At 36.3% G+C, this 27,468-nt stretch overlaps 1 long non-coding RNA gene across 1 annotated transcript in view; it reads right to left on the bottom strand.

Moving 5' to 3' along the window:
- Nucleotides 1-24,385, bottom strand: part of LOC150103759 (uncharacterized) — a 40,360-nt gene extending 15,975 nt beyond the window's left edge. Inside the window, exon 1 of the long non-coding RNA XR_016548707.1 lies at nucleotides 24,315-24,385. This is a non-coding gene — a long non-coding RNA (uncharacterized LOC150103759). The remainder of the gene's footprint in view (nucleotides 1-24,314) is intronic.
- Between the last annotated feature and the right edge of the window lie 3,083 nt (nucleotides 24,386-27,468).

The following is a 27,468-nucleotide window of genomic DNA, read 5'->3' on the forward strand; positions in this document are numbered from 1 at the left end:
CAGTTGGTTTGTCTGTTTCATCACGAAGCAAAAGTAGAGTTGGCAAGAGAGACTTCTACCCATTCCTTTTAGGATTAGTTGGCTCATCTACTGAAGAGACCTCGCAATTTGGTTCCATCATCGATAGGACTGCAGCCTGGCTCTCTTTGCGAACTAAGGGGCGTATGCAAAACCACTGAGCCACAGCAGCATCTCATCGTTTACGTTATTTATAATTGCAATAATGAAATAGCAGACGTAGTGGTGTTGAGATTACGTCTATCCAAATATTTGGATTTAGAATCCGTGGCTAACTTTTTTTCAGCTTGAATAAATTTCACGAGATGAACTAATTATTTTAAAAGGCCCAAAAATGAAAATGCTGTATTTTATTTATTATTATTATTTTGAAGAATTATGAACCATACATGTTTGACTTTGCACGGATTACAGCAATAAAAACATTACTCTTATAATGAATACATTAAATAGTTTTAATGGAACATATGCACTACACATTAAAATAACTTTCACGGTTTACACATGTAACAAATTGTATGGAATTTTATTCAAAAAACTCCAATATTTCATCCAACGTTACATGGACATTATCAGGGAGAGGGCTGTTCACTACATTCAAAACATGAATCACGATCAAATCATGTGTCTCTTAGATCGTATCTCGCTCGCAGCTAAAGTATATTATTTTATACTATTAGAGGTCAATTGTACACAGCGGCATAGAGATATTTCACAAGTTCAAAGAAACGTGAAACACTACAAAATCGTCGAACCTGAACGGATCAGACTGCATAGCAGTATCCATGTTTTTCGGAAGTCACTTTGGAAATACTAGTGGTGGTGGTCGGCCGTAGATGGCGTTGGTGCAATTGCGGTAATTTGGTGGATTGAGTGGCAGAGACAGTTGTAGAGCAGGTGCCCTCTCGGGATGAGGCTTTGGACTCCCTGGAGGTGTCTAATAATAAGTCATAAGTTTTTTAATTAATAATTTTTGCTATTAATTTTTTTATCTCTGCACTGACTATAATTGTTCCTTTGAATTCTAGTAGTGTAATATCATATACTTCGGCTGCCATCGAGACACGAGCTAATAGATGCATGATTCATGTGATTCATGTTTTGAATGTAGTTAACCTCCTGTCTCCCTGATTATGTCCATGTAACGTTGGATGAAATATACTGAAGTTTTTTTGATAAAATTCTATATAATTGGTTACATGTGTAAGTTGTGAAAATTATTAAAATAATTTTCACAACAATAAATCCCCTCTTGGTGGCTGAGTGAGTACATTAAAGACTAACTTCTGCATTCGCATGGCTATTTTTCAATGTTCTTAGCTAACTGGTGTTTCTCATCTACCGGTGTAATACAACTATCGTCTTCGGGACAGCTGAAGTATCATGAAAAAAAAAAAGTTCCGAAAGATTCCTTGTTTTCCAGCTGTTCTCTACACTTGTGAAACTTTAAATCAGGCAACAATATTCAATGTAAAATGCTGATACGAAAATTCAACTCGTTCAATTATTGGAGCTTATTTTATGTTTAAATAAATATTCACCTTGGACTTTTGGAGCGACCTTTCGCTTTCACGAAATACCAATCATGCTACATTAGCACACGTCAACTTCGGAGGTGACGCTCTCGTAAGAGCGATTTTCACAATCGACATTTCGTTTTGTGCGTCACATAATGCACGGATCGTTCGGGTGCTGAATACCCTATAGAGCAATTAGCAATGGGTTTCCACTGATCGATCGGTAATTATTTGCGTTGCAGAACGTCGTTAGCACAGTTTACTTTAATTTTGAAACCGTTGAGCAACCATTGCTAGTCGACTCACGTATTCAGCAGGGTTACTGACACGCACGCATTGCGATTCTATCACAAACAAGTGTGCTCCGTTGAGAGTTTTTCACTTGGTCAGACTATAATAAGTTTAGTTTAATCCTTTATCCAAGTGTGAGCAAACAAAGTTTGCGCCTGAAAGTGTCTTCAGGACTGGGGTAAGGCCATACAACACCGGGAAACTCGTTGCAAGGTGGAGCAAGCTAACATCGCTCCTATCTCCTAGGTGGGGGATGACATCTCACTGCTTCTGCCTTGGTGTCTCCACTACCGGGCCTGGCTCCCACTGACGAGACCGCAATAAAGGTCGAAACCGGTATGGGTAGTGGCCCTTGCCTTAATGCATTACACATATCCGCAAGGAGATGCTTTGCATTATGGGAGATACTGAGATAGGAGTGTTGGTTTCTTGCTCCACCTTTGCAAGGAGTGCACTGGTGTTGCACCACCTTACCCCAGTCCTGAAGATACTTTCAGGCGCAAACTTTGTTTGCTCACACTTGGATAAAGGATTAAAATAAACTTATTAAAGTGTGCTCCGTGTTGTTCAGTTATTTGATTGCATCGGTTTGGGATACAGGAAAAAAAAAACGGGGTTATATTAATACCAGGTAGGGGTTAAAAGGCTTCTTAGCATCGTCATTGCCTTGAATCTGTTGATAAATTTGGAAATCACGTTTTCTTAGAGTTATCTGAATTTTTCTGGGCACTTTGAGGTGTCAAAGATTGAAATGGGGCGCAGATTTTTTTAAAGTTATCAAAGTAATAAAATAAAATTATGTAATTGCTATTGTTAGTAAGCGTGAAACAACTAATAGGAAATAATTTTGTATTTCTTTCTTATAACAGAATTTAACCTTTCGAAGATTTAAAGGAGTTCAACCTTTAAATCTTCAACCCATCACCATCTCCGCGTTACCAATTGTAAATTCTTTGGATCGCCGACCTGTTTTATTTCATTTAACAACTCTTAAATCTTATGGTATGTAGTTGAGTTGTATTTTTTTCGCTACAAAATTTATTTTCAGCGGAAGGAGAAAGTTCGATTTTCACTGTAAATTCGGAAAATATTTTGATTCGATCAAACATAATATAAATATTAGCATTGCTTTGTTCAGTCGGTTTGACTTCGGTACGTGTACACACACACACACACACACACACACACACACACACATGCAGGAATTACATATACAGTATAGAATTATGAATTCATACGGAAGTTGTGACGAAACACTATTTTTAGGACAAAATAGTCGGGTTTTTTATTTGAAATCGGGTTTAATTTTTAGTTAAAGCTTATTTTTTTCATTTTAATTTTTTTTATAAAAAATTAGTTGTCGGATTGTCATTTTACTGTTCTTACCGCAATTATAATTATAATAATTGCAATTATCAGACCTCCGCAGTCAAAATACTCATCCCGGAAAGTCTCACTGTCACACAAAGTTCATGGCTAAAACAATGGATATTAAAAGAGAATATGCATTAAAAAACGTCTATTCGAGAAAAAAAAAGACTAATAACGGGATTATAAATCTGATAAGAGAGTGAAAATGAAAAAGGAAAGAAGAGAAATAATGAAAGTAATCAAAGAAAATGAAAATTTCCACCAGGCTTTGCGTCTACTTGAAAGAGAAAGTGCATTCCTGGGAAAAGAATTTAAGGTCGCAAATACAAGATTTAGAATTTACTAAAATTAATGTGTTTGTTATGATACTTACACCTGGCTTTCGTTTTCTATTCGAACAAAACGAGGCAGCCCTTATCCCTCTGTCCATAGCTAAATCCTCGTATTCAGCCATAGAGGTAGGATTTCTTTTTTTTTCCAGCTTTCGAAAAAGTAACTGGAGAATGATGGAGGCCATAGATGGCGAACCCATGGCACGCGTGCCAGAGGTGGCACATCTGAGACTTTTGCTGGCACGTCAACGATTTACAGGTGATATCCTTTTATACTCTTATAAATTCAACTTTTGTTTTTAATTATTACGACACGTACCCGTTAAATTTTGTTTTACACGAGAGAGCAGCCATGAAGACGTGCATATGATTGGTGTGGTATTAACAAGAGATCGCGCGACCCAAAGACAAAAGCAACCGACAAGTGTTGAGTTGAAATGCTAATTCTCCTCAACCGAATTCCATAACATCTGAAACTGTCATAACAATATTCGCTATATATTTCTTAGTTTTAACACATTCAAGAAAGGGTGTCGTTTATCGTTCCGGTGGGATCAACTCACACAAAGGTTCAACCTTTGGTTGAATTTTATTGCTGCTTGCTTGCTTTTGAGCTGGCAGGCGAACTAACACACGCATTATATATATATAGTGACCATATTTTTTTGGAGAAAATAAAGAACAAATCAGAAATTGTTTCATAATAAATAAAAAGAAACGTTGCGTTTATTTGTTTCCCTAAAACTAAAAAGCTTTATAACGTTTATTGTGAAATATAAGCATTTTAAACAATCATATTATTAATTTAAAAAATTAATTTTGATACTTTTCACAAGAATTAACTTTCTTTTTAAATAAGTCAGGTTTGTGTTTTAAAAATAAAAAAACTATACAATTCATGTCAAAGTTGCATTTCGTATAAATTCATGCTTTCAATGTTTACATTTTTAATTAGGTTTCTTTCACTGGTCCACATATTGTTCACTAATGAAAATAGTCGTTCAGCGGGGGCATTAGATCCAGGAAGACATAAGCAAAATTCAACGATTTTTGAAATGTTTTTAAAAGATGCGTTTTTAAAAATTTCAACCCATTCATCATTTTGTTGCCATTCTTCGATCTTTTCACTGGTCACCTAACGTTTAATACACGAAACTTCAAATAGTTCGCCGTCATTTATATTTAAATTTGTTTTTATAAGTGACGTGTTTATTGTAGCTTCGCGTTTATTTTCTGAATAATCTGACAGATAAGCATCATTCACTGATCAGCGTATTATTTTCAACATAGGGCCAAATAAAACTAAGAAAGAAGAGAAGAAGTAAATCACAATAGAAATTAAGAAAGAGATTGTGGGATAATACGAGAAAGGAGTCAGGCAAAGTGATCTGTGCAAGCAGTATGACTTGTCCAAATCCACCATAGCTGCGATTGTCAAGAAAGCAGATTTTTATAAAGAACTGGATGTGGCCAAAGGAGTATCTATTGTCATCTCGAAGAAATTTAGAAATCTCGAAGAAATTTAATGACATGCAACTGAAAGGAGATGGTGTATCTCAAAACATGATCTCTCGACAAGCTCAAACTATTTACGAAGTTCTTTCGCAGAACTTGCCATCCACTAGCAAAGACACCGGTGAAGCGTTTAAAGCTAGCAAAGGATGGTTTGAGAAATTCAAGAATAAAACCGGTATCCATAGTGTTGTTAGACATGTAGAAGGTGCTAGTGTTGACAAAGAAGCCGCTGAAAGGTTCGTGAAGGAAGTTCAGAAACTGATGGAGTCAGAAGGATACAGACCAGAACAAGTTTTCAACTGCGAAGAAACTGGGCTTTTCTGGAAGAATATGCCTAAGAGAATGTTCATCACTAAGGAGGAAATGGCATTGCAGAACAAAAGCCAATGAAAGACAGACTAACTTTGCTTTTTTGTGCCAATGCCAGTGGTGACCTGAAGATAAAAACCTCTGTTGGTTTACCACTCTGAAAATCCTAGGGGCTTTAAAAAGCAGAAAGTTAACAGGCACAAACTCAGCGTTATGTGGAGAGGTAACAGCTGAGTCTGGGTAACCAGGCAATTCTTCTGCGAGCGGATGACAGAGGTCTGCTCCCACAGTGAAACGGTATCCACAAGAAAAGGGTCTACCTGAGAAAGTTCTCCTTATAATGGAGATTGCTCCACCACAGCTGGAAGAAGATTTGGATGAAGAGGTTAATTTCATCAAAATTAAGTTCTTGCCTCCTAATACTGCACCACTCCAACCAATGGATCAATATTTTATTTCCAACTTCAAAAAGCTTTATACCAAAGCTCTTTTCCAAAGATATTTCGAAGTTATCACTGACACAGAATTAACCCTCAGGGAATTCTGGAAGAATCACTTCAATGTTCTTCTGTTTGCGTCTTATTAGTCAGGCATGGGAGGATGTTTCTGTGAGAATTCTAAAATCAGTCTGGAAAAAGTTATGGCCCGACTGTGTCTGAGAACTGCATTGGAAGGACCTGAAAGCGAAATTGACATTGTAGATACAGTTGTCTCCCTGGACAAGACCATGCATTTGGAAGTTGATGAAAAGACGTAGATGACCACAACGTTGAGCTGACCACTGGAAAACTACAGGAGTTAAGAAGAGAGCAGGAGAAAGAAAGGGATGAAGAGGAAAAGCAAATGTCTTCAGAGTTCAGGGGATGAAGAAGACAGCAACAAAAAGGGGGTAATTCCAATACGTGACATAAACAAATTCTTGCAGCGAATTGCAAGAATTGATTATTGGTCAAGTGACATCCAAATCAACCAGTAGAGCCACCAATATCTTCAATGACAATGTCATTAATCACTTTTGAATGGTGTTAAGGAAACAACAGATTCAGTCAACGTTGGATAGGTTTTTTAAACCTCCCTCACCTGTGAGACAAAAAGAAGCAACTGATGACAACAAATTGAAAACTCCTGAACCACAAAACCAGCCACAAGAAAATTGATTTTTTTTTTACAATTTAATGCAAGATGATTTTCATACTAATCATATAAAATCAAAGATTTCATAAATAAAAATTAATATGTAATGGTATACAAAATGAATATTTATAGGGTAAAAATGCTCCTTCTCATTCCTCCATTTCTTTGCATTTTCTTCATTTTGTTGAGAACAGTTTATTTTTTTATTTTTTTTTATTTTTGGATCTGAGAACGGATTAATTGATTTCCATAAGATAGTGGAAAATTCGGTTTCGAGATACGAACCCCGGTCAGGAATGAATCCAGTTCCCAAATCGAGGTACCACTGTATTTAAATAATCAATGCAGGTTTGGAAAAGTTAATGAATTGCATCTTTAAATATATTGGCATCAATATTCAATTTACTGTTTCAATTCACAAAATAAAAGACAAAATGGCCATTTTAGAAAAAAAAAATCTAAAGGACAGAGCAGTGAGATAAAAGACTGTGCTCTTAAATATACGACGTATGGTCACCGTAATTATATGGAATGTTTCAATTCGTGGTAGAATTTTATGTGAAGTTAGCTTTTGTGACGGTCATAATGACATCGAGAACTTCAAATGCAATAAAACAAACACTTATTTCATGTAATTGACAATAGATTTTATTAAAAAGTGTGTTCCAGTGCAACATATGGTTTTGCTTGAGTCTATACAGCAAAGTTTCTATGGGAGGGGACAATAATAGTGCAATTAGAGACAACGGAATAAAAACGGCGCTAACTAAAATCGCACTATTTGTTGAGAAATATATTACACAGACTGCTAAAGCCACTGTACCTTATTCATTGTTTTTCTTGCATCTGCAGTATAACGGCTGTTGGGGAGGGCGTGTTGTTACCGAGGGGAGCGAGTTACTCTCGCTATGACGTGAACATGTTTAAACATTTTTCGTGTGCGAGGTAATATGCAAAACTTTTTAATGTCTTTTTTCCTAAAGTAAAATCAGGGGTGCGAGTTATACGCGAGGGCAAGTTATATTCGAGTAAATGTGGTAAGCATTTCGCCGACAAGGTGACATCCTTCTGCTGCTTCTCCTGCTCAGCTGACTTGCATGGCGAGTTAAAATGCAGAAATATTTTTCTCACTACCGTTTTTTTTTTTTTTTCAAACCAACATCATTAAAATCAATTTAATAATACAATAATCAATTATACACTGAATAATATTATAAATTTATATATAAATAAATATTATAAATAAAATAAAATATTATATTTATAAAATTATAAATAATTATTTATAAAATATTATAAATTAATTAATTTTTTCCCTTACTAAAAACTGCCCGGCACGTCAGCAACTCGATTTGCAAACTTTTGGCACTCGGACATAAAAAGCTTCGCCACCACTGACGTAGGCTAACGTACATCAAATTGCTTTCGAGTGCAACCCTAACAACGAAAGCAACTGACGTAAGTAGCTTTTGTTTTTATGATTTGTACAGCCATTAAATTATTTTATGATTATCAACCAGAAAATCCTCAGAGATGCTGAGTGATTTACGAAAAATTTCGTTTCGCACCCACAATTTTGTGGGGGTGTGTGCGCGCGCGCGCGTCAAATGCTTAATGAATATTTTTTTCCTCTTTCCTGAAGAACCAAAGATGAATAGGAGCGCATTTGAAGTGCTTATTTAATAGAATTTCCATGACTGAATGGGTTTCAGTGTTGAGCAATAATCTTTGAAACCTCAGCTATCAGTCGTACTTACCAGAACCAGAAAGAAACAAAATTTCCACACACAAAAAAAATCGATTACATTTACGGTCTTATACAGAGAGCGGCAAACTACGACCTACGTGCCAGATCCAGCCTGTCGCCTATGATTGTACGCCCGCGAACTAAGATCTTCTTTTTAATGAATTGCTTGATAGAATAATGAAATTCCTGTTTCAGTATCCATCAGTGTGACCCCGCCATATCCATCCGTTGCAATATCGTCTTTGGCAACTTCTGCTTTGCATATGTACACTAGTTGCGGCAGGGATCGCATATTGCACTCTCGTCGACGTACGCTGTCACCGATACCAAGCCGCTCGTACTCACGTTGCTAACCTGGCTATGTTTTGAGTGCAACGTATTTAGTCGAACGTATTCGTACATGTTTGCTTACATTCAAATTCGGTAGCTTGAAATGGTGTTTTATATATAATTACCATTAGCCAACAATCGTGACAAAAAACAGACGAGCATTTGCAATGATGATTGGAAACACTAACTTTAAACCCAAATAAGCGTAATTATGTCTGAAAAAAATAAATAAATAAAAATAAAATAAGTACATCATATCGTCGATTTTATCTCTTGGCCTGAAAATTTTTTATCCTGTCCTTCCGAGAAAAAAGATGGCAGAGCCTGGTCTCATGGAAAACAGTCAGAATTCAAAAGTGTCTGGCAAGAGGATGAACAGGCGCATGAGAACTTTAAGACTTCGGAACGGTCTTTGAAATGCTAAAATTATTTCTTTTACTTAATCACCGGTTAGCAGAGTGTGGAGTTCTCCCCCCCCCCTCCCGAAATCGAAAAACAGGCAAATCGGCCAGAGAGTGCACGTAAACATACAAAAATACTATTAGTAAGCGATAGGTGGCGTAGTGGATAATTGGTAGGTAGCGTCGCAATGTGTAAGATATAAGAACAGTAATAATAATAATAATAATTCGGGATAGCAGCACACTGTCAACGATTGACATTTGGCGTAACTGCCTGCCAAAAAAATCTTGTGCGCAACTTTGGACGGCATTCCTTTGTTAACCCTACTCTGTGGTGTACTTCATCGGGAATATAGTTATCAAATTAAAAAACATAGCAGAGAGGTTTTTTTTTTTTTCACAGATGAACTTTAAATACATCACGTCAGAGCTCATGTGTACAGGCAGAAAAAAGAATGTAATCAGTGCTTAAGCATTCTTTAGTCGTCACTGAAAGGTTAAGATTAATCTCAATTGTTTATTTTAGATCAAAAGTCTAGGAAAAAGGACAGAATGGAAGTGACTAACAAAGAGGCATTATATTATTAACAATAGAACTAACTTAGATTTAAACTAAGCAGATGCACGGAAACTGACTCATCACATAACTTCTAAATGAGAATTTATACAGCTATACGCACAAGTACATGTGGCATCTTTTGTTTGCATCATTAAAAATTCTTTGCGCATCCTCCTCCCTGTTGCTGGTGAATCATAACAGGTGGGGTGATCAAATAACTCGAGTGGGCACACTTCATGTTCCAACTTATATTTTATTGGACACGATTGATCTTTAGTAAATGTTTCAAAAATATTTATAACGTCGTGGATTCAGCACGAAACTTAAACTGCTAAGAAAATAATAAAAGTAAACGCCACGATATCGAAAACAAACCACGCTGTATACGGTTCAATTCCATCGTGTTGGCAAAGGCATGATAGCTGGTGCATTATTATTGTTACGTGCGGCCTGGGAAATTTTAGTTTCCCCCAGGACACTAAAATGCAGTTCTGCAGATCTTTTGGTGTAATTAATATTAGCCATTGTATTCACATTAGGAGTATTTATTATTGTGATGATTATATTCCGATTATTATTATAAAATGTAATATGTCTCAACTGTACATATGTAAATACTCTGTATGATGATAATAGAAAAAAAAATATTATTATCAAAAAATATATAATTAAACTCTCGATTTAACGGACTAATAGGGAAGGGTGTCCGTTAAATCGAGAGTTTAAAACAAAAATATCTAACATTAACGAGCAATCCTCCGTAGCGCAATTGGAAGAGCAAAGGTACATTGCGCCCTTCGATTGCAAATAGGCCTAAGTTCGATTCTCGCCGCGACGGGGGGAATCTTTATCTGGACGATTTCAATCGAAGGTGAGTTAGCCGATCTCATACGGAAGTAGCAGGGTTTTTTCTCCCGGAAACTCGGGTTTTTAATCCCGCATACAGACAAATCGGCCTTTCAGAACACATGCAATTTACAGACAAAAAATACTAGTTGTGGTAGTGTTGGAGGTGGGCGGTAGATGGCGTTGATGGAGATGATTCGTGGTAGAGGTTCGGTGTAGTGGTTGAGACAGTTGTAGGTGTCCTCCCGCGATGAGTCTTCGGACTCCTTGCAGGAGTCACTAATAATAATAATACTGCAATTTTATCAGTAATAGCTCTGAATCTCAACATCGAACATTAACTTTTAGATAATGTTAATGTTCGATGTCGAGGCGCTTAGTTTATCTAATCCTGCTTTGAAAAAACTCAGTTTTTTTTTTTAACTTTTGAATTCTGCTGTTTTTTAATAATTAACTCCCTAAAATTACGAAAATGTGTGTAATAAAAATCTGCCGCAGAAAGTCACACCACCCGACCAAAGAACCAATTACAGCGCGATTGGTGTGATCACGTCCTAAATCATTCGCCGAACATGTTTTATGAGAGGTGACTCATTTTTGTCGGCTAAATGACTAATGTTTTTCCAACATATGGCCTATTGCCAAAACATTGTTAAAAATAACAGGAAATTAATAACAAAAATAACCTGTTAATTTAATTATAAGCAAATCTTGGTTAGAAGCATTTTAAAATTAACAGGTGTTAATTTTCACATGTGACATACGGACCGGAAATTCCGTTAAATCGAGGGTTTACTGTATAGAATTATATCCATTGTTATTATATATTAAAGTGTAAAAAATGCAAAAAAAACATCTGTAATAATCATTAATATTATAATAATATGCGTTGTAAACAATTATTAAAAAACATTATGTACGACACTCGCACAAGTATCTGTTATGCACAACTGTGTTCATGTAATGTATGAAATTTATATGAGAAACAATAAAATGTTTTAAAAGAATTATTACTGCATTAAGTCTCCAGGAGTCAAAGACTCATCGAGAGAAAGAGAGGTGTAAATATTGATCGTTAACTATTAATAGCATACAATATAATATTTATGATATAATTATTTATAATATAAATTAATTTATAATAGAATATTTTAATATTTTCCCCACTGCGTTGACTAAAATATTATTCACATTAGGAGTTGTTGATATTAAATTTTAACTTGTTTATTTTCATACTAAAAAAAAAAAATTTTATACATTGGTTTAAACAAATTTTTAATACGATTAAAATAGTGTATCTGACTTCGTGCTTCTGATTTTGATATTGGTCAAAAGAAATAGCCGAATTAGTAGGAATGATAGTAAAACAAAAAAGATAGCGTGTGAGTACTGTAAAAATGATAATTTATACGCAATAATTATTTTCTATTTTAAGCGCTTAGGTTATGACAAATAAGTATACTTGTATGTAAATTTACAAGTGTTTTTTTTTTTTTTTAACTCCAAATAACTAGTCATTGAACTCTGTTATGTCGACTTGTAAGCGTAAAGTGCTTGCAAGTACCAAAAAAAAAAAAAAAAATTGGCGAACCTTATAACATTCCCAACAGTCAAATTCATTGCAGTATATCAAACGATTTCCGTAACAAAATAGAAAATAAATGCATACAAAAAAACAAATATAAAATGCAAAAATGACAAGAAAAAATTAAATAAAAAATCAGAAGAATAATCAAAAGATGAAAAATCGGAAGAATACTCTTAATCTGCTCATTTCGAACAGATTAAGATTATTCCGAAAGTATTTTAAAACTAAAAATAATTAAAATTAAAGTCTTTATGCGGTCGGTGAACTGATTTTATAAACGAAAATCTAAAATTATAAAAGTTAAATCATGACATTTCTATAACAAACACACAAAATTCAAATTCAAAGATTTACTTGTAAAAATCGAAAATTATTTTGTACGTATAATCATGAAACGGTGCACAGCGCTGCAAATTATATTTTGAATCCAACAAATTAAAAGTTTAATCTGTAAGATGACGAATTATTAGCATTTCCCACCTGCATTAATACAAATGCTTTTGTTACATGAACACAAAATAAAATAAAAAAAATAAACCCGAATTATCGTTTGGCTAAAGTTGTTTGCGTGCGTCTGCTGTGTGATCTCATTTGCGCAAATATAAACAGAAGACAGTTGTCTGAAAGACATATGCATTATGAAAATAAAATAAATAAAGACATATTTGGTGATGACAACAATAAAATTCAACTACAATATTGGCAAGATTTATTTAATTTATCGTGCCTCCAACACTGACTATAACCAACCTCATTTTGTATTGAATTTCTGACACATTTGCCGAAGGTGGTATTGGATAAAACAGCTGCACCAGCAGGAAAGTGGGGACGAGGAAGAACACCATTACAATGGAGCCTACTCTTTCTCCATTTGGAGAGAGAGAAAGCTAATACAGTTCTTTTTAAAAAAATTCCAGTGTTCAATTTTACTACTCCACAGATGTATTTTTAAATCAAAACTGGGATGCAGATTTATCGTAATTGTAGCAAGAGTACTTGTAAAACAAAAGGCTGTAAAAAACCTTGGTTCATGAGAATTATCTATAGTACTCAAGTACTGCTGCCTATACTTCGAGCAAAGTACATAAATTTGACAGTGATGAATATTTAAAAAAAAAAAAAATGGGAGAAATTTATTCTCCCGTGTAAAGGGGAGAATAAATAAAATAAAAAAAGTATTATAAATTTTTATTTCTCGGTTCTCTGAAATAAGAATCCACAATCCGTTAATTATTTTTAATTCATGCCCGCTACAGATTTCAATTTTGTTGTAACACGAGCATCTTGACAACGCAATATGCATTCGCCTATGAAATATTCGATCCTCCTTAGTAACATGCAGTGAAAGCTTTTTCATTGAGCTTTTTTAATCGTCCTCGCCGTCAAATTTAAATGACCAAAACAGAATGCAAACAGGAGTCCAAAGCGATGTGTGGTGTATGACTGCGATGTTCTACTTTGTCGCCTGTAATTGTAAAACTGTGCAATTCGATTTTACCGACCTTTCACCAAAAGCATCTTATAAAACGTAAGATATGTTCCCTCTCAGCCGTTCTTCAAATTTCAAGAAACAGCGCCACAACGTCAAACTGCTAGCTTCATGTTTCAAGGTGTCAAGTCACTAACGTCAGCTATTTATTATTATTAAAAATGTATTTTCTGTATGTATTAGAGTTCTGTTCATCATTTTAAAAATGGATACCTTTTAGATACGTCTTCAGTTTAAGAAATAACAGTAGAGAATGTGCCACACCTTCCTTCACTTCAATGGCTGCCAAAAAGCAAGTCCCGCTCTTTTTTTTTTTTTTACTGATTATCTCTCTATTACGCAGATGCCCAGTTTTTACCTCCATTGAAATTTATTCTTGAGCTTTAATCCTGTAACTCAATCCATCTACGATGTCCCCAATGTTTTTTTTCTGAGTAGAGTTTTGCTAAAAACAAACACGTCCAGCAGCTGAATGCAATACTTGGGATCCATGACGTGGTACAAAAATCTTAATACCTGCGCGTCGATCATGTGACCGCTCTTATTGTAGGGAAATATTTAGCCAATGCGCTAATAATGGCTAAGCTCTAATTCTGCTCAAATTACAGCATGCATACAACAAATAGTTTTTCAATTATACGGAAAAAGTATTTCTGAGACATTCAATAAATATTCCGGACGGTTTGGGAAGGAATCTTCCCGATTCCAGAGGACGAATTAGACTTCGGCGTCCCCGCCCGCATTTGCTCTGCAGTTGTTTTGATTGACAGTATTGTCCCTTAGACCAGTAATTTGGACTAGCTAATTACGTAACACCGATGTTACAGGTACACTGTCATGACATATTCAGAATGCTATGACATTCTTTTTTTTCTTTTTCTACTTCCGTTTAATCGTTAATATTCCGGTGGTGCACAAAGTCACCCGCATTTGAGTTATCTTAGTAACCTCATGAAGAAAAGCGTATCCTGTATGTACTATATGGTACTTTGTTGGATGTTTTTCCACTTGGTTGTACTATAAGTTAAAGATACCGACAAATTATATACTTCGTTGAATCTTTTATCCAAGTGTAAGCAAACAAGTATATAAACCAAGTACAGTATATAATTTCTTGTTATCTAACTTATACTCGATGGAACACTGTATAGTATACACTAGAAACAACTGATCCTTGAACAATACCCTTACTTACCGGTAAGGCTTCCGGTAAGTAAGGGTATTGATTAATTAATTGTTAATTAACTGTTTGTTATCCTTACCGATAACAAACAGTTAATTAACACATTTTTGTATGGTACGGATGCAGTGGTGAGCTATAAGGGGCTCGCGCGAGCCCTTTGTTAAATTTTTCTCAAATTTGCGAGCCCCTTGTGCTTCTTGTTTACTTTATTTTTTCAAAATAAAAAAAAAAATTGAAACATTAAGCGACAAACACATACGGTAACCTAACAAAAATTAGTCTCTTCAGCAGTGTATACATTATTTGGAATTATGGTTTCAACTCCTCTATAAAGAATGCACCCAAGTTTGAAAATAAAATAAACGCATAAAATAAACCAAATATTTTATAAAGGATTATAAAAGATATTTCATTCTTATATTTTGATAGTTAAAAATGTTTTTCTTATGTAAGATAAATTAACACAGTTGAATGTCTGCAAATATTCCATGTTTGGATCATGAAATATTTGTTTAAAAATGATAACCTTTAGGGGTTGATTGTTCTCTCATACTTCTTGATTGGAATTTGTACACAAGTTGTATTAATAAAAAGTTTTTTGTATGAAATACGGATTTTTTTTTTTTTATGCTCGACGATGCGAGCCCTTTGTTAAAATTTCCATAGCTCACCACTGTATGGATGTATTATATACTGTATTCTTACAATAAAGTAAAGTAGAGAAAATAAAATGTTATTAAGAAAATCTTAATTAAGAGAAAATACATTTACAGTACTGTAAATATCGATACAGTAAGTCGACGCCGTCCGTTTACAAGAAGACGAATCGCCTATCTGTCAGTACCTACTGTACATCAATATGGTCTTATATGATACTCAGAGGCGTAGCTAGGGATGGGGAGGGGGGGGGGTTCCGCCCAGAGGGAACTTTGAACCTTTTTGAACTTTTGCAGTTAATTCTAAAATACAGTCTCGAGAACTCATTTCCAAATATTGCAATACTACTGCGAATTTTCCTCACAATTGCTGTAAGTGTTGCTAGTTGTGAGAGGAGTTTTTCTAAATAAAATTGATTAAGAATTACCTCCAACAAAGGTTGATCGATACTTGTTTCCATTGGTCTTTGGTACGTTCTGAGTTTGTTCTTTTTTGTGCCAGTGACCAAGTGCAAGCGTATTTCAACGTGGACATTCCATCAGATTCCTTTTTAAGAGAGGAGGGCCAGTCCTCCTTCGTTCACTGTCCCAATCTTCGTTAATTATTCCGAGTTTTAGTGTACTCATTGTAGCATTCTTCACTAACGTTCAATTACGTCTTAGTAGTTTTCTAGTTAAGTCAAGTATTATTTTCTTTCTAATTATAGTTTTAATATATTAAATTTCGACGAAACTACCTATCAGGCCTCCATCAATGAAGAGACCTAGATAAGTGTCTTTACATTCATCTGAGCTGGCTCAATTATTTGCAACGCTTCCTCCAGCAGTATATACTAGAGGTATATACAGCTGACTGTTGAAGAACGCAGGTTTGAACTACACAGTTCGACTTAGCGTTTTTTTTTTTTTTAAATAAATATATTGGAAATATTTTAGGTGATTTGCTAAAATTTGAAAAAAACTCGCAGATGTTTACGTAGCTTAGAAGTATCGAAAAAATTTAAGAAAAATTTAGGTACGTCATGAATGCCTAAAATGTATGTAGACACTAGTCTATTTTATCATTTACTACAAAAATATGCACCAATCTATTATAAAAATTAGTTAAACTTTATCAAAACGTACGCACACAAACCCTTACAGAACGTACATGGCCATTTGCAGTCGAGAGAAACGTAAAGATGCAGTGTTAAATCAGAACTGCATAAAATTAACTCTTGCTAATTAGTTAATTAGCATGAAATAAATTTTATAACTACTCATTAGTGTATAGGCTAGGCTACCGAGAAGCAATCGCTACCATAAAGCAAGCCTATTGCTCTTTCTTCGTTATCAATGCAAGAGTCGTTGTATCTGTAAATAAATAGGAATAATTTCTTTTTCACGTTATCTTTTCTTTTTTGATAGGGTGTTAGTATTATGACATCTACAGTGTCATCAGTGGTGTAGCTAGAGCTCTTTTGCCGCCCGGGGCGGTCCTTGAGTTTGCCACCCCTCTCAATAAACACCAAAAATAATACAAAGTCAAAACGACGTACTGGGAAATAAATCAAAACACTGTTTAGTTTTGAAGTGAAACGTCCATTTCAACATTCTAAAATATTATTTTTCTTGCTTTTCTGTTAGCAAAATCGTCGATGACATTGGCGAAGTCTATTTCATAGTAATTATTATGCGACACTTCCAGGGAGTCCAAAGACTCATCGAGGGTCTTTGGACCAACAGCACTGAACCCCTTCCAACTACTAACGCGCTTAAACTTGCTTAACTTCTTGCGAGCCATTAATAGCAGAGGCTCTACCTTGACTTATTTCTTTAAATAGTAACTTACTCGATCTTACCAAACGTATTGCAGGAAAATGGATGCGACTACGCAACATGCAATACTTTTTTTTGGCATATGAAGGTCAGCGATTCGCTCTGAAGTCATTTTGACCTTATGTATTCCTGATGAGGACGCGGAACGAGGGTAATAGAGTTCCACAAGTGAAATAATAGACGGGTGTCATCTAGCAAACGTATAAGTCCAAGCCGTGCCTTTGAGAAGGCATTCTCAAGTCCGCCACAGAAAGTACAGAAGAAATGGAAGTCCGAAGGCGAGCATCGACAAAATACGACTAGATAAAACTAAACCACAGAGCACAACGCTCCTTGAGAATATTGGTTACTTTATTTAGCTGGATCTTAGAGAATCTGTGTTTGGAGACGCAAGCAAGCACAAGGAAGAACGCGTCAATGATTTCACGTCGTCGACTGTCATGGACCAAAGCACACGCATAACAATCCCATAAAAACATTCCTCTTTTAAGTGGGATTCGACCATGGCCATCGCGGGTTTAAGATCTCTCCTTTGGTTCAGAAGCCAAATGTGATGGCACCGCTTTGTGAGCTTATCCGTAATGTGTATGAAAGTGACTTGCGTAAAACCTACACATGAGCTCGTTTGAGCCTTGACTTCTAAAGTTGTTTGTTCTCTAGAGAAAGCGTTCTAGATGTAACTTAGCACACCTACAACACTACAGGTCTGTAGTACATTAGTGGGCACAACTTTCGTGCAGGAGTCACATAAGATATAACCTACTGATTTCCTGGTAGAAAACTGAGAAACTTGAGAAAGTCGAAGACATAAATCTGAAAGCTCAGAGGCGTGATGTTCTGATCTGAAATTTTAATCGGACAGAAATCTGACGACGTATTAAGCGTGTTCATATATGACGAGAGAGAATACAGTGGATGGAATGAAAACGCAGATCAAATAATCATTTCTGTCTCTTATTTTAAGATAAGCTGTCCGAAGAGATGTTCATCTGCAGTTGGCATGCATAACAGTTGAACGTCTTGCATGGACGACTGGTTTCTGCGTGAGTCACCTCGATGTTATTGTCACCAGTCCACCATGAAGTGGAAAACAATATTTATGCTCTTCACATCTCGCTGACAGTGCATGTCGCCTTCCTTCGTGACTGGCGACTTCCAGAAAAAGTCTCACTTTGTCAATCTCCTTTCCATCGTATGAGGAATCTCGCGTATGTCAAATGTCGTGGTTGTCATTGTTTGGAATTATGGAAGAAGCAACTAAGGCGAGACCAGTGTACTATATCTGTAAACTGTGGGTATCAGTGATAAAAAAAAAAAAATTCCTCGTATATGACATTAAACGGATCTGAAACCAGAGATAAGCTAAGCTATCAGATGAACCACTGTTTATAGTGAACGAAGGTATCAATTTCGGTTGATTTTCGCGAAAAATACCTCTCGCCAGAAAAGGCTGAACAGGGTAATGTTGAGCGCATTGATTGATTGGGGTATATATAGTTAATAATTTCCTCATACCAGGAGTTGTACATTGTACAGGACAGTTCAGGCGATATAATGAAAGGTATAATTTTGAATCATTTTAAAAACCTAAAAATCGACCAAAAATTTGATCAGTACGCTTGTCGTAATCAATACGAAGTGCTGAGGAGGTGGGAGCGCAAACAAGAAAACAAAACAGATAACTAATGTTTTTGCCGCTTGCCGTAGCCAATTTTACTTTGCATCAGAGCTAATCCAACCAGTTTCATTAAACTTCCTGCGCTACATACATACAAAAACAAACGTAGATCGTCCTACACGCCCACTTAGTTTTATAATAAATGTTGGAGAAAGACGCATTCGTGCTCGTAAAGCGTAGATGTTTTCAGTCTATTTTTTTTTTTAACCTGTAAAAGTATCAAACTGGTGGAGCAAAAACTCGTGACTGTAAAGCTATTAAGAATTGCGATAAGAATTGTAATAACGACCCTGTTTTCATTAATACAATCTGAGACACTTCCTTTGAGAAGCTGTCAACCATTAATAAAAACATTCTTTAATTATCTTACATATCTTTAAATATGTAAATTAAATTTTGCCTTCAAAATTTCTAAATATATTTATTTTTTGAAACCCACAATCCCAATTATATACCAACATATTTCCACATTGTATCGCGCCTACGAAATGTAAACGTGTGATACAGCAGTGTATTCTGCGCGATTGATAAAGTTAGATAATCCGAAACCCTACTTTAGTGAGCAGAGACGTGAAACATTTTCAATCCACTTCAGGCCTCCACTGATCAGGGTGGTGAACTTTTTCAATCCACTTCAGGTCTCACACCGGGTAATGAAAATCATAGACAATCTAAAGATATTCAGAAACATTCCAGCCCATGATGGCGAACCCACAGCCTGTGCATTCGTCAGATGTTTAAAATTACGGCTGAAGCAACTGTCACTATGAGGCAAGTATTAAGTCTCAATCGAGTATGTTTTTCTGGCTGGTTTGACTCTTGCGCAATGAAAAACTATGTCATCTCCTTATGCGATGGCAAATACCTTCAATTGAAAAGTTTTGCAACAGTTCTTCGCGTCCTAGAAGGAATTCGAACCCAAATCCGATAATGGTAAACGTATAGTACCATCTATAATGTGCTCTGGCCTTCAACATTTCCTTGCTACACTTTGCAATCTTCTTTCGCTGTTTATTTAATCAAACACTCACGATCTGATTATCACTAAGGCTTGATTTTCTGCAGCATAATTATTCAAACAGTGAGAGCATTTTGCGTAATGACTTCAAACTCAGACTGACTTCCCTTCTGTAACTCCACTGATTAATCTATAAGAGCTGTGGGTAACGATAATATAAATTGTCCACCCCACAAAAATAAGACAATTCTTGTCATTTTGTCAATGTCCTGTATCTTTTCTTAACCAACTCTCCTCCCACATTTATTACCAGTGTTGGATCTCCTCTTTGTAACTGAAACCACAACTTCGTCCAAGTTCTGTTCTACGGAGTATCTTTCACGCAACATTGTGTCCTATGGCTCCGCGACAGTGCTAGCGATTCGAATGTGCTTCGAAGGAATAACAAATAATCCTTGTTAGAATGTAGATCCCCAACGCCACTTAGTAACTCAATCATTATCCAAGCTTTAATTCTTCAAAAAACATATTGAAAGTGGTTCCAGACAAATACAAAAGCCTTGCATTTGGCTTATGCTGTAGCGTACAGCAACTTAAAAAATCCAAGTCTCACTAAAACACGTTGCTTCCTACTCAAACAGTAGTCGAGCCTTGTGGCCTTTCTGACTATTTCAGTGCAACTAACCTTAGCGAATAAGGCTAACTTGGTGGCCTCGGTCTACTCCCGCTATTATACAAACGATCAAGGCTAACCTCCTACCATTACAAGAATGCTCATCGCATACCTCATCTGATATTTTGCAAACGTCGTCAGAAGAATCCTTAATAACATGGATGCAAACACGCCACATCGTCTACCGATACTTTCCCAGTTGTGCTCAAAATATACGCTCCATACGTAACATCAATTCTGTACCGTTTGCACACTGTCGTATTTTCCTATTATCTTTCGTACATGGAAACAAGCTTATTCATCTCATCGCTCCCCCCATCCTAAGAAAAAGGGAGATAAGCCAGCCATCAACAGTTCCATTGCCTCTTCTCAATCATCTGCAAAATAAGATGGTGATCAGCACCTCACTTCTTCCCTACCTGGAAATCACCAATTACACTGTTATCGCTCCACAGATCTCCTAGCTAACCTTAACCATTATTACGTAAGCAAAGTGGATATTAGATCCAGCATTATTTCAAAACCGAAAAGAAACTATGAAATTTCCGTAAAATAAGTTAACCAGAGAGCCTACGAGAATACACTCCCCGGCATTCACGAGTTGCCCTAGCTCGGACCTTATAGAAAACATGATCGCTTGCCCAAGCATCCATATATTCGCCTTCTTTTGGTCCATTTTGTTAAGGTTTCACTGGCCTGACAGCTGTTTCGAACTGGTTGGTTCTCTTCAGAGACCAAGCAGAAACCTTAAGAGAGCAAAACCTCTCGTTCAGTACTAAGCTATTTGAAATGTTGGAGAGGTGTATTTTTCATAAGCGAACTGTCGGTCAGTGCGTAAAAGTAATTACTAAAATAAAGAACCAAAAGGCTTCACTTCAGTGATGCAAAATTATGTAAGCAAAGTGGATATTAGAGCCAGCATTCAGTTGGTCTCTGAAGAGAACCAACCGGCTCGAAACAGCTGTCAGGCCAGTGAAACCTTATCAAAATAGACTAATGAAATGCGAATACATAGACATTTGGGCGACGCCTGTGTCTTTTAAATAGTCCACCCACTAAGGCAACTCGTGAACGTCGGGGAGTGTATTCCCATGAGCACTCTGGTCAACTTACTTTGTGAAACTTTCATAGTTTCTACGTTCGGCTTTGAAATAATGCGATCTAATATCCACTTTGCTTACGTAATTTTACATCGCCGAACTGAAGTGTTTTGGCTCTATTTTAGTAAAAACTTGAACCATCTTTGAACACAAGCCATGGAAACCTTTGAAGAAATTCGTGCGGTCGCTGTTGACAAGTGAGAGCATTTGATCAGGTGTCACATTGAGGTCTAGATACTGCCCTTTGTAACTGATCTACACTTTCTTATACGATTCCTTGCATGTCATAGTGACAGTTTGAGTGCTCCAGTCATATTTCTCATAAGAAAAATAAGATGAGATAAAATACTGAGATCGCCAGTCAAGATAGTAATGTGTGGGCTATATTCATAATCTGTCTCCAAATAATGCGTGTTCAGGACGCTTACCTGTGCAACCGCTAACCATATGCATTTCAAATGCTCTCCAGAAGCGTACAATTGGTGAAGAGATGACCCTCTCTCAAAACTCACTCCAAGCACGTGTTTCTACATTTTGGTTTTTCTATGGATATTTTCACGGGCGCTACTACACAGAATCGGCCACCATGGATTCTTCACTTTCCTCTAAGCACCTAAAAACCCGAGTAGCTTCTAAGACGCCAAATATTTCCTACGAAGATGCTTTGATATCGTTTAGACACTCTCTGAACACAATTTTCATTCCACACACATCCTTAACTAATTAATGACGACCTCCTTATAAATAACTGTTATTTCACCTTTACAGTATTACCACTAACTGCGAACGGATACAATTAATGCGAGACCACCTACTGGCTCAACTGAAAACATTTCAACTCGCACCAGAATTGCACGCAACTCTTATACTATCACCGCATATGAAAACACTCAGCAAAATCAATCTCATTGATTTTGCTAAGTGTTTTCTATTACTTTGTACTCATTACACGACCTATTACTTTGTACTCACGACAAGCATACGTTTGCTGCTTTCATTCGTCTTTTTTTCCCTACGCGCGCGTATACACACACACACAAACAAGTCCCTTGCTGTTGAACTACTCCTTGAATACCTGGGCGGTTTTGTTTTTTTTCAGAAAAAAACTTTTTTTTTTATATATATATATATATATATAGTTGTGTAGCGGCAGTGTTATAGCTTTTAAAGCAGGATGCCCACAAGGCCAAATTACGTCAAGATTTTCAATTAACGTAGGTCTGGCTTTTCTTATTCAGAGATGTTCTGAAAGAGCAGTAGCGCACTCAGGATTTAATCTTAGGGGGGGGGGAGAGTTGAGTAGATTTGAGAATACACACTACGCATCGCATACGACCTATGATTGAGCATCTGTAAAAATAGAAGACACGACACAACATAAATAAAAAGAAAATGAATTTTAATTAGGAAAAGATTTTTGGAAATTTTTCTAGTGTTTTTTTTCCCCCCTTTTTCTTTGGGCGCCAAGTCCCCTTCCCTCCCCCCTTCTGGATGCGCTACTGTGAAAGAAGAATCACTTATTTCAGAACTTTTATGATTGCAAATAATTCATGACGATGGATTAATTATTAATTACTATACTGGCACTTCCAGAGATTCAGGGACTTATTGAGGGAAGACATTTGTATTTGTAGGTCACACAAATGTTAATTATACCTCTCTCCTTGAAAGTATTCACCAATTAAAGATTCGGAAACTTATTCCATTCACTCACACGCTGTAAAGAACTTGGTCCTCACATGCTTTCTAACCACACCCTTACTTAGCTCCAAAGATGACTCCGAGCTCTTTCCCTGCCATGAACGGCAAAATTTTATTTGCATCTTATTATTATTATTATTCCTGACACCTCCAAGGAGTCCGAAGTCTCATCGCGGGAGGACACCTACAACTGTCTCAACCACTATACCAAACCTCTACTACGAAACATCTCCATCAACTGCCCACCTCCATCACAACTGGTATTCTATGTCTGTAAATTGCGTGTGTTCTGAAGGGCCGATTTGTCTGTATGCGGGATGAAAAACCCTAGTTTCTTGGAGAAAAAACCCTGCTACCCCCGTATGAGATCGGCTAACTCACCTTCGATTGAAAATCGTCCAGATAAAGTTTCCTCCCGTCGCGACGGGAATCGAACTTAGGCCTATTCCAATCGAAGGGCACAATGTACCGTCGTTCTTCCAATTGCGCTACGGAGGTGCTTATAAACTGCAAAATTCCCTTGCATGTCTCTTACATATCTTCTATCATATCTCCTATTTCTCAAAGTGTGGAGATCATGCTCTTTCAGCCTGTTTGCATATGAAAAGCTTCACAGAATATATATTACAGATAAATTCTACATCTTTAAACTTATCTCTTTAAATATTAACGCATAATTTTGATTCTCAGCAGATATTTAAAAGATATTTGTAAACATAATAACAATCTTTAATATTCTTGAATAATAATAAAGACTTTAATATTAATTAATAATGAAGTACGTAATATTATTTAATAAAAAATAATAATCTCAAAATTATGTGATTAAAGACTCATTCCACAGCGATGTCTGACCATGTGATAATAACATTAACGGACTTGCATGCAATACAACTACAACTGTTCATAACAACTCAATTTTAATCAAAGCTACGGTAACTCCACCTGTACACGTTTCTCAATACAGTATTTCGAAAATCCTCCTAATTACTATTTTGCCGTTAATACAAAACTAGAAAACGTCAGAGTGGTATAACTATACAGCAGTTATTTAAAAACATCGCATTAATAGGTATTGGACAACAATAATATTAACTTACCTGCTATTGCGAAGATCTAGCACAAAATGGAAGTGTCACTAACTGACAACGCGTGTTTAAATGACTTGCGCTTAGTGACGCCTAATATCACGTGATAGCATAGACTATTCGGTTGCCAACAGGGTATTATTGCAATATCTCAAGCCCAGGAATAAAGTTACGAGTTAAAATCATACACGAATGAAATTAAATATATTAAAATATTAGTATTTATATTTTTGCATCAAATCAATATTTGCATTTATATTTTTGCATCTATATATACATATTCCGACCTTTACATCCGTATTTATATTTATATTTTTATATATACATATATTTACACTATATAATTCATACAATATCAGTAATTTATGTTACTTTACAACGACTGGTAGTTGATCTTATTGGCAAATTTAATTAATTCTGTGTAATGCTTCTGGATAAGTCTTTGTTTTAACACTGGCCACTTGTCTCCAGATAAGGAGACTCAATTATAAAAGGATGTTTTATTTAGTTCGTGACTTAAAGCAAAATTTAAGCCCAAATTGAATGTCATCAAAGACAGGAATGGAGCATTGTTAACAGAAGAAATGGAAATCAAAAACAGATGGAAAGAATACTATGAGGAACTGTACAGTAGAGTGGGTAAAGAAAATGTGGAGGAGCCCTCTCACCAGGAAAATTTTGATTTGGAACCTCCTGCACTTAGGCATGAAGTTGAACGAGCAGTTAAGCAGCTCAACAGCAATAAGGCCCCAGGTGCAGATGAAATCCCAACAGAGTTAATTAAGGCCACAGGGGATGGAGGTATTAGAGTGTTTCACAGATTGATTACAAAGATATGGGAGATAAGATCATGGCTTAAGTAAGCGTCCTGAACACGCATTATTTGGAGACAGATAGAGACTGGAAGACGTCTGTTTTCGTACCACTACATAAGAAAGGAGATATGCGAACGTGCAACAACTATAGAATTATTAGTTTAGTATCTCATGAAAGCAAAATTTTATTGAAGATCATGATAAATAGGATTGAGGCCAAGGTGAACAAGCAGGTTTTAGGAGAGGTAAGGGCACCAGAGATCAGATCCTTTGCTTTAGACAAATCATAGAAAAATATAAAGAATTTAGACTTCCTCTGGTAATGTGCTTCTTAGACTACTCAAAAGCATTTGACTGTGTCAGCGTGTGAAACTGTGGGAAGTAATGAAAAGAATGGGTTTTCCTCAACACACTATCTGGTGAACATATAGATAGACTTGTCTCCAGAAGTGATGACGTGTTGTATTAGTGGCATTCGGATGGAGTCCAGTTGTTGACGGTCGTAAACTGTGGTCAACAGTCTGTCGAAGGTATGGACTACAAATTCGTAATGGGGATTCCACGATATGGAATCTGTTTAAGTAGTATCTTAGTTTTCCATGTCCCGTTAGTAGCGTGGTTAAACCTGAACAAATGCCGTGTTTTTTTTCAGCCAGAGTATGCTTCCGATACTTGGCAAGAACTATTTTGTTGTAAATCCCGCGATGAGTCTTCGGACTTCTTGGAGGTGTCACGAATAATAATAATAATAATAATAATAATAATAATAATAATAATAATAATAATAATAATCCGTTTTTTGATGTTTTCCATTATTCTTCCAATAAGTGCAAGTGTTTTTATAGCAGATTTCGAGTACTTTTGATAACTTGTTTCTAGCCTCTTCTTTAACCTGCTGATCCGCTCTCTCGTTTCCTGCTACCCCAGTATGCGCGATCACCAACAGAACTTGATTTCCAATCCTGCTACAGTAAGATTCCAAACTAGATTTCGTGTCTGTTCTATTAACGCTATATGGTTGTTCTTGTTTTTTATGCCGTCTATAGTGCTTCTACTGTCACTGTAAATTGACGTGAGGAGCCCAAGGATCTTCCTCAGCCATAGCCAAGTTAGCTGGTCTTGAGCATGGGCAGCAGGGTTTTTCTCCCCAGTTTATCTGGGGTTTTTCATTCGGCAAGCAGCCAAATCGGCCCAGTGAACACACACGGATTACAGTCATGAATATCGCCCTTAGGGGATGCAGCAGAGGAGCGGCGAACCAGCTGCATTAATACGTCAGTAATCCCTCATTAGGAGGGGACTCAACCCGTTCTAGGATGGACGAGAGGGAATAGGATAAGATAGTAGTATAACATGTCCATTTATAGATGCTAACCCACTTGAGAAAAGAGAAAATAAAGATGGATTCCGCAATGTCATCTACAAACTTTGGTGAAAGAAATGGTGTTAGGAAATTTCTCTTTCTTTATTTTATTTTATAATTTAAATATATCAGCGATATAGTTTATGGTGTGAAAGGAGATATTCAGTTGTTTGCTGAGGATACTAAATTAGGAAGAGTAATGTAAGGGAATGCTGGTGTGTGGTAATACAAGAGGATATGAATAGGTTGGTGCTTTGGATTGAAGAACGGGGATGGATGTCATTTCAATGTTGCTAAGTGTAAAATTATGTACTTTGACCAAAGATGGAATGGGGTTTATCATATTGGACAAACTTTGCTTCAAGACGTAGAGGAGGCTAGGGATCTAAATTTCATGGGACATATCGTAAAAGTTGCAAAAGTGGTGCTATGTGGAAAACCCCTAACAAATCGTGATAAGAAAGTGTAGAAGACACTATATTTGGATTTCTGTGGAGAAATATGGATTGGAGATAAGGACTCATTGGATAGAGTGTAGAGGCAAATAACTATAACTAAGGGACTATGGAATGTTGAATATGAGGACAGATTAATGGAATGTGGTCTGCAGAGCTGGGTAGGTAGGAGGAGGAAGAGGATGAGCGGCGATGTGATTGAGACAAAAGTTAGTAAGAAGGACACAGGGTGATGGATGATGGGAGAACGAGAGGTCATCCCTGGAAACTGTACAAAAAGCATATGAGTAAGGAGGATTCTTTGCATGGCGAGTGGTGATTGATTGGAATGCATTGCTTTAATGCTGAATGTCTTGAAGGCAAGATTCTGGTCTGAATGTCTTGTAATGTTCGATCTCTCGCGATAAGCTTTCAGCTTGGAATAATAACAATGATAGTGATGATAATTTATTTATTAAATGTCTTAAGCCAAAGTGCCTGTTTAGCCATGTGGAAATGACACTTGCATCCTGAGCGCTAGGCCGCCTGAAGAA

This window comes from Typopeltis vanoorti, chromosome 8 (assembly GCF_054136105.1).
Source record: "Typopeltis vanoorti isolate ZY-2024b chromosome 8, IOZ_Tvanoo_1.0, whole genome shotgun sequence".
Taxonomy (NCBI): domain Eukaryota; kingdom Metazoa; phylum Arthropoda; class Arachnida; order Uropygi; family Thelyphonidae; genus Typopeltis; species Typopeltis vanoorti.